This window comes from Rhipicephalus microplus, chromosome 2 (assembly GCF_043290135.1).
Source record: "Rhipicephalus microplus isolate Deutch F79 chromosome 2, USDA_Rmic, whole genome shotgun sequence".
NCBI classification, from domain to species: Eukaryota; Metazoa; Arthropoda; class Arachnida; order Ixodida; family Ixodidae; genus Rhipicephalus; species Rhipicephalus microplus.
The window spans coordinates 298,608,162-298,620,447 of record NC_134701.1 but is presented as its reverse complement, the minus strand read 5'-3'; the positions used below and the strand labels follow the sequence as shown (position 1 = coordinate 298,620,447).

The 12,286-nt window shown below is 43.7% G+C and overlaps 1 protein-coding gene across 2 annotated transcripts in view; it reads right to left on the bottom strand.

Moving 5' to 3' along the window:
• Window positions 1-2,444: 2,444 nt before the first annotated feature.
• Hip14 (palmitoyltransferase Hip14) overlaps window positions 2,445-12,286 on the bottom strand; it is a 297,274-nt gene continuing 287,432 nt past the window's right edge. The window contains exon 15 of one of the 2 annotated variants that reach the window (XM_037429914.2): window positions 2,445-4,254. The gene's annotated coding sequence lies outside the window, so the exon portion shown is untranslated. The remainder of the gene's footprint in view (window positions 4,255-12,286) is intronic. The other variant, XM_037429921.2, reaches the window with a different exon arrangement.

Genomic DNA, 12,286 nt, shown 5'->3' with positions numbered 1-12,286 from the left:
AACCTGAAATGGTGAACACTACAGGGGCTGCAGGTTCGCTGGAATGCCTGCTCAAGCTTTGTTTACCTTCAATTTATACGAGCTCGATCGCACCGCATCTCGTGTCAAAGAGAGCAGTAATTTACATGCTGTCACGACTTCATTTTTTCGTGAAAGGTATCAACTAGTCTCGAGAGGCAAAACAAAGCTGCACGTGAAAATCAGTCGGTGTTCATAAAGGTGCCACTGTGATGCAGTGATCGCGAACTGATAAGTCCACGGAATGGCGATGAATTTGATTGGTGTTACTGTTCACTGCAGTACGCGCGCTCGTAAATAAAGAGTTTCTTCTTACAGTCTGACAGTGGTGCCAAGTGATGCTTCCTTTTGACTGTACAGTGCAATATTCCAGTCACAGCAGCAGTATTTCGGCGAGCGCGTAATCGTTTAAGGACCAAAGATTGTCAAAATATTCCCAAGTCTTCAGCTATGGCATGCCTCTCAATGATGATGATATGTGGGGTTTAACGTCTCAAATCCACCATATGATTATGAAAGACGCCGTAGTGGAGGGCTCCGGAAATTTCGACCACCTGGCGTTCTTTAACGTGCACCCAGATCTGAGCACACGGGCCTACAACATTTCCGCCTCCACCGGAAATGCAGCCGCCGCAGCCGGGATTCGAACCCGCGACCTGCGGGTCAGCAGCCGAGTACCTTAGCCACTAGACCACCGCGGCAGGGCTGGCGTGCCTCTCAATCAAATAACGGCTTTGTCACCTTAGCCACATAATTAAAATTGCATGATGCAACTATCAACAAGAACGGTGCCATGCGCGTAACGAAGGATGTCGAAGCTGTCGCAGTGTGCAGACTAGAACTCTATATAGCAGTAATATAACAAGAAACTTTCAGGTTTACAGATGCTCCTTTGATATCTCAATCTTCCTAATTTTTTATTCGTTCAACAATTGAGCTTTAGAAACTGCAGGCAGTTTCCCCAGAGACGAATACTTCGCCGTCATTTGTTAATACCTGCATTTGGACCGTGCGTTGCAGCTTTGACATTTCGTTTGGCTTTCAATGCAGAACGAAAAAACCCATTCAAAAAGCTTTTCGCAGACGTGTCAGCAATTAAACACACGAATATTAAGCGCAACATATGCAAGCGCATATCACGGGATCGAATCCTGGCCGCGGCGGCTGCATTTTCGGCGGAGGCCCAAATACTAAGGTGCGTGTACCTAGATTTAGGTGCATGTTAAAGCACCCCAGGTGGTTGAATTTCTGGAGCACTCCTCTGCGGCGTCTCATGTAATCATATGGTGATTTTGGGACGTTAAACCCCTGCTATCACTTATATCAAAGCACAGAAGTGCATAAAAGGCAATGCGTGAGGTGACAGTTCATGCTGAAGTGGCAACATCTCGCGGCTGTCGATACCAACTGTGGCAGCCACGGCTCCTCCCTGAACACACTACTTAATGTTCTACACTATACCCACAGCCACAACAAGTGAGAATGGCTACTGGATTGGCTTGTCTTGAGGTGTTGCCATGGTTGTGAGACTACCTTTGGCTTGGGCAAGTCTATGCTGTGTTTAGAATTTGTGCCGTTTAACTGTAAATGACCAGTAAGCACTGTTTCGATTAACCGATGCATTTTACTACGCAACACATAAAAATCCAGCCACATGAGCCCATTTAGTTTCGTTAATGAGGTATTTTCGTTCAAGCGAGTTTCGTTTATTGGGAGTCCACTGTATGTCACAATGGGGAAGAAAAAACAAGAAAAAGTACATATTTCGTTCAGCTGATAGAAACTATTCCTTGAAGTCAAGCATTTACACAAGTCTAACGAGCACTCGATTTTGCAAATTCATAAAATATATGCTCATGAATAAATTGCTACCACATTTTAACAATGCAACTGTAGGACCACTCTAGTTTGACGATGAGAAAAAAGGAAAAAAAAAAAAGAAGAGAAAAGCACTAATTTCCTTAAAAGAATTAAAAATTTACTCTTCTGGCTTCTGTGAACTTGTTTCACTGGCTCCAATGCATGCTGCAAAGCCAACATAATAGGCTCTCTGTAAACAGAAATCCGTTAAATAGAACATAGAGTTAATATACAAACTCTAGAGGACAAGCTTCCCATAGGGTCCATGATGCATTAAGTCTTATAACAATTTAGGTGCCGCCGTGATGGAATTATACGTGAGATGCCAAAATGACATAGAGCTTGTTGTCGACACATGGTACAAATAAGTCCCCGTGCTTGATCTGGCGTTCATGATCTAGCAGTCATCCTTTGTTAGCAGAAACAGTTAGCTAGCACAGTAGACAGAAACTTGGTGTAAGCAAATGGCTTCTCTAACTTTCTTCTCATCAAGGAAGTCATTGCGATGAGAGTGCTTGGTCTCCTTGACAAGCTGACCAGCAACAAAAAGCAAGGACAGCCTGAGGTTCCTGGATGTATGACATGAAGGTTTATTGATGTATGACATGACATATATGTAGCTTTTCTGAATTGAAAATGAGTTGTCCTTGCCAGCTCCCCATTCGTCCATGTGTGTTTTTTTTTTTCATGCCCCTGAAATTTTCTGGTTAATAAATTTTCACATCAGAGAGTTTTGAAAAACTCTGCAAGCAATTCTACTTAATTTACAATAATTCAATACTGTAGATGAAGAAGAATGCTAAAAACATAGATACAATAAAAATGAGCACATTTACTATAGTTCGATAGGGTCGCTCATTTAAAATCACTGCTGTAATGCTAGTGATTCCACACGAGTGCGCCTGTTCATGGAAATGTGTCACAGTTCAGCGTCTTCATGTTTGCTGCGACCTAGCAGCAATGCCTTTTGAGAAATGTATATGTACCACTGTTAAGCACTGTTACATACCAAGGCATTGTTGAATGATGTTGCACGCCTAATGACTTATGAATGACATTTCTGGGTGCTTTTGCATAAATAAGAGAGATGCACAGAAAATCCATCTGAGGTGCCAACTGGCTGCTTCTACAGCTGAACATGGACATTTTCAGGCACCTCTTTAACTACACAGATGTGCTTAGATAATGGCTACATCCTTTAAAATGATGATTAGGCACAGCATTTAATATAGTTAAATATGACATCTGAGCTGTACTTGTCATACCTCTGCAACATCTGGCTTAATTTATAAACACACCAACAAACAATATGCAAATATAAAACAAAGTCGTAAATCTCCTACATTGCACAACATAACTATCTCTCATTCTCAAATACGCATGAAACATTCTGTTCAATTAAAACAAAGCCATGGATTTCCTACATTGCACAATATAACTATCTCTCATTCTCAAATAGGCACAAAACATTCTGTTTAATAAAGCAAGGCCAAATCAAAGCACCAGGTCAACTATGTCAACTAGGTGGAGACAAGCACATGCTGCTTTTAAAAAACAAAAAAAAGAAAACTGCTTTACATAATAGAACTGCCACTTAACCAGACAGATTTTTCTGCCAGTGCTGTACAAAAGTAGTAAAGGAATCGTCTGAGGGGCTGTTATATATATATATATATATATTTTTGTATTCCACACAACTACTGAACCCAACAGGCATTTAAGCCAAGAAAAGCATAGGAAACATTATTCATGCTCTCTTAGTTGTACCGCAATGATTCTCAATTAATTTCAAAGTAATATAGCAGATGAAAAAACAAACGTTTCGCTGTTGGTGGTATTCGAATCCACGAATTACAAGTCACGCGAGCCTCTCGGACCACTTCCCTACTTTCGTACTGCCCCAATGATGGCCTTGCGCTGTCAAGTTTAGGTAGCATGGGAATGTTTATTAATCAGCCACCCACACTTCCCACCCCGTGCAAAAATCACTAGCCCTGTGATGACCTCTGGCACAAAAAAAAGTGTCCCGGGACAACCAGTAATGCCAGAAGCAAAGCCCCCAAGAACATACTTGAAGACTTTTCTACTAGGAGAATGGCACATGCACTAGAGCATAGTGAAAAAGGTGGATTCCGTTACACTACCGCAGAAAATACCACACATAATGTCTCCTACAACTTTCTTGGCATCATAGTTTCACTATTTCTTCGAGAGCTGGCAACATTGGCATGAAAAACGTCTTCAAAGCTGAAACATAAACAAAGAAAAACACTATAGCTTGCTGAAGGACTGTCTCTACAATGCTTGTTGGTGAAGCACAGCACACACACAGGTTGAAATCACAGGTGTCTAAGGCCATCTTGCTCCTGCACAAACCTTTGTCAACAAGTCAAGTCAGTGAAGATACTCCCGCCACTAGAGCACTTCCAAAGCTAGCCGCATGCTTGTGCAGAAGAACATGCCAGCTTGCACTGAAGTACATGGTAAGTTTACAACTGCATTAATGTAACCTTAGTGATTATGTATTATCTATATCTGGCACTCACCACACTCAACCACGTCAGCCTACCTCGTGAGAAAATATGAAGCACAGTTATAACAGTCCTGCCATTCAAAATGAGCAAAACCTTGGTACTAATGGCTTTTTTAAGATCAAATATGTAACATAGCCAAAAGAAAGCTGACCATAAACACGTCAGAGGCAAAGCACTTGGCCCCAATTTCCACCCATGTTAAGAGGGTTAAAGCACTATTCACAAAATCCTAGTGGCAGCATGTCTACTCTGCACAAGTGTGCAGTTATCTCACCATTGCATATTTTGGGCTAAGGAAACTTGTCAACGAATTTTTCGGAGACAAAGGGGACTTTATACGAAAGAAACTTGCTACAGCCTACACACAGCGCCTGAAAACAACAGTTTCAGTGAGTTGGAAAAGTGGTAACATGATATAAATCTATAAAAGAAGGAGAAACAAATACTTGAATTTCAAAGCCTATCACCTCCTTTTCAGTGACATAAATAAGGATAAAAGAAGCACTCAACTTCAATCGACTTGGAGAACAAGCCCGTTTCAGGATGAATCAAAGTCATCTGGCTATTGAGAAATATGCTGAACATTCAGCTTTTAAATACCACGAAAACGCCACAAATTCAATAGAAGAAATGACCACAGTATTAAAAGCTCCAAGTAAACCAGAAGTATATGGAACATAATGTTATAAACAGGGCTGGGAAATAACGAAGATACACGTATCTCAGACACTCTTTGGGCAGGTATCAGTAAAGTCAATCCTGGATGTATCGAACTTGAATATATAAAATTATTGGCTGTATCGAACAGTTGAAAAATCCTCTTGAATTTTTCACGCAAAGGTATGGGACTGATGCACCCATATATTGGACTTCCGCACAGGGGGACATCCGCTATATAGAACGCTGCACCACTCTAAAGCCCAGAAAGTCCATTTTTCCTAGCAAATATCGATAAATTTTCGGCTGCATTCTAACGAGTTCTGATGCCTTTGCGTGCAAAGGTGACGAAAAGGCCGTATTATTACGTCACGCTGACCTGGTTCGGTGCGCAGTGCTTGCGAGTGAACCGGTGTGTTTAGTGCGCGATCTGCAGGTCTTAACGCAAGGGCATAGTGTTTTTCACTAAAACCGATGACATCAAAATGAGAATGCGAAGTGACTCAGCCATCTCGTAGCAATTTTCGCATTCCCTTCCTAGTTTGTTAGCGAACAAAGGCACACGAGCCTGAAAGCACACGAGCAAAAGGAACAGAAGCGTGTTCCTCGTTCACTCGCAACTTCGGAACGAGTTCTCGTTACAAGTTCCTTTTACGTGAAAAGAAGGCGTTACGGTTACATTTGAAAATTGAAATGTATTGTTACATTAAAATTTAAAGTTCCCCTTAATCCTGAAGCGATATAAAGTGAGCACATATCAAGCTACATATATTACAAGAATCTGACATTGCTGACAGCAAGTTATACAAAGGAAATCCAAATAAAAGCTCCAAGCTGATTTTTTTAGAGATTACTGGCCCACAGATGGGGCACTTTTCCAAGTCGGTCTTCAAAGGTGCAGTCAAGATACTGCCCTTCAGATATTCAAACACAAATCTCCACCCAAACACGCATATAATCAAATCTTTCAAAGTGTGAAGATCGGCCTACCTGGCTTGGCACTGCTTGGACGCGCTGCAGGTTTGCAGCTAAGCGTACCCTATTTGTTTCAGATCAGCGCTCCCAGAGGTGCACCAAAAGCAGTGACAACACGAAAATCGTACTTGGAATTCTTCAGCGCAGTCGGATCTCCGGTCAAAAGCCCTTTCGACACACCTGACCAAGTGACAGCTTAGGAAGCGCTGCTGGCAGTTAAGACTTGTGATTTTGTACGACGGGCTATAAGATGCACCGACCAATTAGACGAGCACCCGGAATCTATCTTCGGGTACTTTTTCCACATTCCGTGGTGTATTCATCTCTACTTTCTCACAGCACAAACCCTACCGACAAGTCAACATGGCACAGCCATCGTCATTGGCATGTCGATGGCTTGGTCAATGCAGCGGTGGGTTCACTGAAACAGTTGGATGAAAGAGGCATTCCAGAATGTCTCTGGCCCCACTTTCACTCTGAAGAAAGAGAAGAAATCGCTTGCATCAAGTCGAGGACTATTCAGGAAGCTGCTGGTCCTGTCATGCCTGTGAATTTCGTTCTGGTTAAATGCCAGTGATGTGATTGACCTGAACTGTTTTGGAGCAGGAAATGATTTTGGAACAGCCAAAAATGCGTTTCTGAGTGAGAAAAACGACTTTTGGAGCAACCAAAAGTGCATTTTAGAGCAGCTTAAGGCTCACTGCCAAGTGGGACACTGACTGTGTGAAACAAGGCATTGAACTAAGGAGGAACGCTTTTGAATTAAGAAGTTCTGTGGAATAATTATTGTTAGGAGATGTCTCTATAACATCACAGGATATTAACTCAACCTAATTTTAAGCCTTCCAGTGCATTTTTTAATACGGGGATGCAACCAACTACGAATTGGTGCTGCATTCTGGCCGCCGGAATAATGTATGAGAGGAGTTATTATTGAAGAACAAATAAATCACTATGGAATTTTTATTGAGGACTAACAACGACTGTTTCATTTCTTTTAAATTGCAGAAAAGCTACTGTGTAGTTGGTTGTCTTCTTGCCTGACATCTTGTCAAGGGCTGAACAAAGTCCCGTTTTTTTTTTTTTTTTTCACCAAACAAGGACTGGCACTACAGATGCGCTCGAGTCTTGATCCAGCACGTGATGTGAGCACGGCGGTCGCCCGAAGAGCTTCAGTTTTTTGGGGTCGTGGAACGCTAATCTACGAGGCTTTCATTGTCTCAGAACAATCGTAGATGCTCGCAGCAATTCCAAGCACGTCTCCAAGCATGTCTAAATCGCATCACAAAAGCTTATTGACAGCATTTCGTATGACCGTGAAGTGCACGGCCGCATGGATAGTGCAGCCGGCCCGTGATGTACTTGGCGGCGGCGTTCGGTGACGATGTGTGAAATCTGTATCTACAATGACAAAAAAATTGGTGTGCACTGCCCTTGGTACCGCATTTTTGAGTGCGGACACGCGGAACTGCTAGCCACTGTTCTGAGCAATCTTGGCAGTGGAGGGGGGGGGGGGGGGGTGACAGAGCCTGACTGGGGGGGTCCACGAGTGTTGAAGATTGGGCGAGTTGGTTCGTCGTACTTGAACTGGTATAGCGCATTATGGGGAAGAAGAAACGGCCGAGCAGACCGACACAAGAGGACAGAGCGCTAACTTCCAACTGAGCTTTATTGTCAAACTGCATCAAATATGTAGACCGGCGCAAGCACACAAAACCACCCTAACGCAACGACAAGATAACACACAACATCAGTGTTACAGTGTGTTGTTACAGTGTGTTGACAATGCCATTGACTCATTTGGTGCTGTAGCCTTCCAGAATCTCACGGGTGTCTATAACAGTAACCTCTTAGAGCTTCTGTCCTTTTACATCAAGTCGACTTTTGTGTCTTTTAATGATCGTAAATACATACAGAATAGTAGTGTCTGCATAGGGTCATGCCTCGCCCCGATCCTTAGTGACATATACCTTGCACATCATGACCGGTTGCTGATGAGCATGCTGGACCAAAATATTGTCACCAAAATATGTCGTTACGTAGACGACTTTTTAATATTCATTGACTGCAGCGACGCTGCCTGCCAGCACCTAACCGACGGTATTGTAATGACTTTTAAAGAATGTTTTAAACCGCTTTTATTGACTCACCAGTTGCCAGTTGACAATAGCTTACGCTTTTTAGATTTGAATTTAATTCTTTCACCTGACCATGTGTGCTGGCTATTTGAACCTAGAAATGGAAAACCCCTTTTACCCTATGACTCTTCTTATTCCAAGTTAGTTAAGCGCAGCATCACAAATCTTTCTCTCATCAATCCTCTTAGGAAATCGTGTCATCATGTCATGCAGCGCAGCTTTGCAGCTCAAGCTGAAAGGCTTTTGAGTGCTGGCTACCCAGCTATCCTACTGGCATCTATAGCTGAAAAGCTATTAAAACAGATAAAGAAAGTCTGCAACTACGAGGCTCAGCCGGAATCTAACGACCGTAAAAGACCCGTAGTTTAACCCTACGTGCATGACATTTCCCACCGGCTAAAAAAGATAGGGGAGAAATCCAGCGTCAAAGTGGTGTTTTCAGCGCCGGATAAGTTACAGCGGCTTTGCAAAGCAGTCAACCCTCTCAAATCACGTACCACTGGTTGCGCAACTAAGCACAAATCTCGGTTTGTGCCGTGTGTAGCGGGGGTTGTTTACGCGATTCCATTCTCATGTGGTATGTGGTATTTCGGCCAAACGGGGTGATGCCTTAATGAAAGGCTAAAAGAGCACCATTACAATGTTCACAAAGCAATCCAGGGCCACATTGGAATTCACTGCCGCGATTGTAGATGTACCCCTATGTTTGATCAATGCAAAGTGGTAAAAAAGCACCCGTCACAATTAACTCGAGAAATTATAGAAGCGCATTGTATAGCAAGAGCTGGCAGCACGTGTATTAGCGCCCCTTCTTTGGTTTTATCAGAACATGAAGTGGCCTTCCTTAATCAGGATAACCGCCTATGAATCTGTGATATGTGACGGTGTGATGTGTGTTATCTTGTCGTTGCGTTAGGGTGGTTTTGTATGCTTGCGCCGGTCTACATATTTGATGCAGTTTGACAATAAAGCTCAGTTGGAAGTTAGCGCTCTGTCCTCTTGTGTCGGTCTGCTCGGCAGTTTCTTCTTCCCCATTATGCGCTATACCAGTTCAAGTATGGGGGGGTCCGCTGCCGATGCGTGAAATGCCCGTCGGTGGTTCCGAGGAGATAGCATGTGATGTGCTTCGTTGCCTGCGAAGAAGCACGTTTCTACGAGTGCGCTAGCGCTTCGCTCTCGCCCGCAAAGTTTGTCTCGCCGTCAGCAGAGTTAGGCCTAAAGACGTATCCGGTGCTGCGCTCCTAGGTCGTGCGCCTGCTCGTAGTAATTTGATCGAGCATATGCTTACAGTTTTTAACTAAAGCGCGATTGTATCTCAAGTGATCGTCGAGCCATGAACACATCACGAAGCAGCGATTGTGGACAGCGATGTCTTCGCGACGCACCAGCAGCAGACGACAATCTCCCGGAATGAGCATTGGGCCAATAGCGAGGAGAGCTGGGGCAACACGCCGGTAACAGCCAATCAGGGACCTCAGAACGACTTTCAAACATTTACTTTTTGTGCACTTGTGTTCAAAGGGAGGAGCTAGCTGAGGCAGGAAATTTGAACACCGGACAAATACTGTTTCCGATAAGCCCAAGAAGCCGGCTACCGGCCGCGCCATCGTGGAACTATAGTTTAAAAAAAAAAATCGCTGTGTTATCGCAATTTCCAAAAATAGTTTCACTACCTAGGAGGGTGAAACGAATTTTCTGAGGCACTTCGGCCCGGTTTTCAGGGCAGATATTTTGGAATCAGATAGAAAAAGGGCTCCACTTCATTTTCAGAAAATTGATTTTTTTGCCATTTTTCGATACGAAAGCCTCGTCCCCCCTTAATATTTGTGCTAAGTCTTGAGTTGACCTCTGACAATGAGTTAGAAAAAAGTTTTAAACTGGTTTGCTAGTTCACTGCCCTTCTGGCTTTCAGCCGTTTCGCGCTGCTGTCTTCATCCTCCTGCCAAACACGATTAGCTCGGAGCCTCGGACACCGGCTTGCGGCAAGCCGTTCTGTCCAAGGTGCATTTTCGGGGAATCACGCTAATTCGCACCAGTCTTGGGAATATTTTCTGCGCTTCCCTATATCAGCGTCCTGCCATATTATCCCCCCCCCTATCCTCGCGGCCGGACACTGATTCTCCTCCCACATGGCAACATTGGAAGGTCACAGGCCACCCCTAACCGGGCGCTCTCGCCGGCGGCGCGCTGCCCCCGTTTTTTCGATAGTATTTTGTAATTAGGCGCAGTTTTGGCACAGAAAGGAGGAAATGTAGCAAGATGTAGCAGGTTTCCCATTTTGGCGCAGTTATCGCATCACTCAAATGTGCACTGCCGCTATCACTTTTGATGAACAAACTCAACTCATTGCCCCAAATGAGTTGTGGAGACACATGTTCCTTTACAAAATCGCACGGCTTTGTCATCCCAACGGTGCATCTCACCAGGAACCTCGCGGACTGACGTCATGAACTTCTCGCTGCAAAACATCCGTGTGGTCTGCCTACAGGATGTGCTAGCGATAGTCAATGATGATGCATGATGTTTAGAGGCACAAGGGAGCTTCAAAACTATGGTTATGTTATTGCAAGGATTTATGGTTCATGCAGTGGCTGCATAGAGATCTTAAAATCGCGACTGTAAGTGCTTTAACATGTCTACTGTAGTGGGGAGAATGCTATGAGCACGGCATATCAAATGCTAAAGGATGACGTCTTAATAAACGAAGTATCAAGTAAAATATCAGAGTCCAGAAGCCATGTGCCATCACAAATGATAGCATCACAATTACAACAACATCTCAGGGAAGGCCATGTTAGGACTACCATCGCTCAAAATAGCTACCACGAATTTCACACTGAATAGTGGTTTTCTGCCTAAGAAGAGAGACAAGTTAAGAGGTATGGATTGTTTATATGCTTCTCACCCTTTCGATTTCTGTTTCATGACATGCTGAACAGCAAGCCTTTTGCCACATCTACTGCACAGGGGATGTTCGCCACCAGTCAGTAAAAAACCGTGTGTACCATAAGCCTGCCCTATTCTGACGTGACAGAATAGTATATCACTTCGTCTTGACTTGGTTAGTGAAGGCCTAAACTTTGGTTTAACTGTGTGGAGCTTGTTTAAATATTGAGAGTACCAGTCACGTTGCCAGTGGTTTCATAGTTTCTTTTGCAGGCATGGCTTTAGATCCTGTCCAGGGTTATAGATGTTTTGTCTGCATTTGCGTGTAACAGTTTTGCAATTTGGTCCGCCAGTACATTTCCGTTCGATACCTCTGTACCCAGGCACCCAGCACACTGTTATATGTTGGCCAGAGGTGTAAGCAGAACATAGTAGTGAATGCAGGTTTGGGACTACCAAGTTTCTCTGCTTCCGGCATGACACTAAGGTTTTCACCAAGCTTAGTGAGTCTGTGCACAAAACCGCCTTGACCAGTTTCAATTGTATCAATTTCGAATTGTTTGAAATTGTTTGTAATCAGTTTCAATTGTTTGAGAGCAGAAAATAAGGCACATGCCTCTGCTGCGAAGATACTTGTATTGGGATATAGAACATCTGATCCCAAAAAGGATGGGCTGACGGCTGAATAAGACATGCCGGCATGAGACTTGAATGCATCCGTGTAATATTCATGGCAGGAGTATTTCTGCTGCAGCTCAAGGAAATGCATGTGGACGCGGGTGTCTGGAGCATGCTTAGTCACTTTCGTAAATTACGTGACAAAGTCAACAATACTTCATAACCATGGCGGCAACGGTTCAGGTGGAGCCATTAGGCAATACTCAAGAAGTGGAACAATCATGTCTTCACATGGCCCCCTGACTCGAAGTGAAAATGGCTCCTTTACTGTGGGTTGTCGTGAAAAAGTAGTGCAGATGAGGTATAATTGATACTAGAATAGCAAGGGAAGTTCTTGTTCGAATGTGCATTCAGGAAATATTTAAAAGCACAATATCAATGTTGTAGATCAAGTGACCAATCATTTGACTCAACATACAGGCTTTGGGTGGAACTCATTCTGAAAGCACCGGTGACGCGACGTATGCCTAAGTTATGGACAAGATCCAGCAACGTCAAAGCGCTGGGTGTAGTCGGCTGATAAACTACAGCACCGTAGTC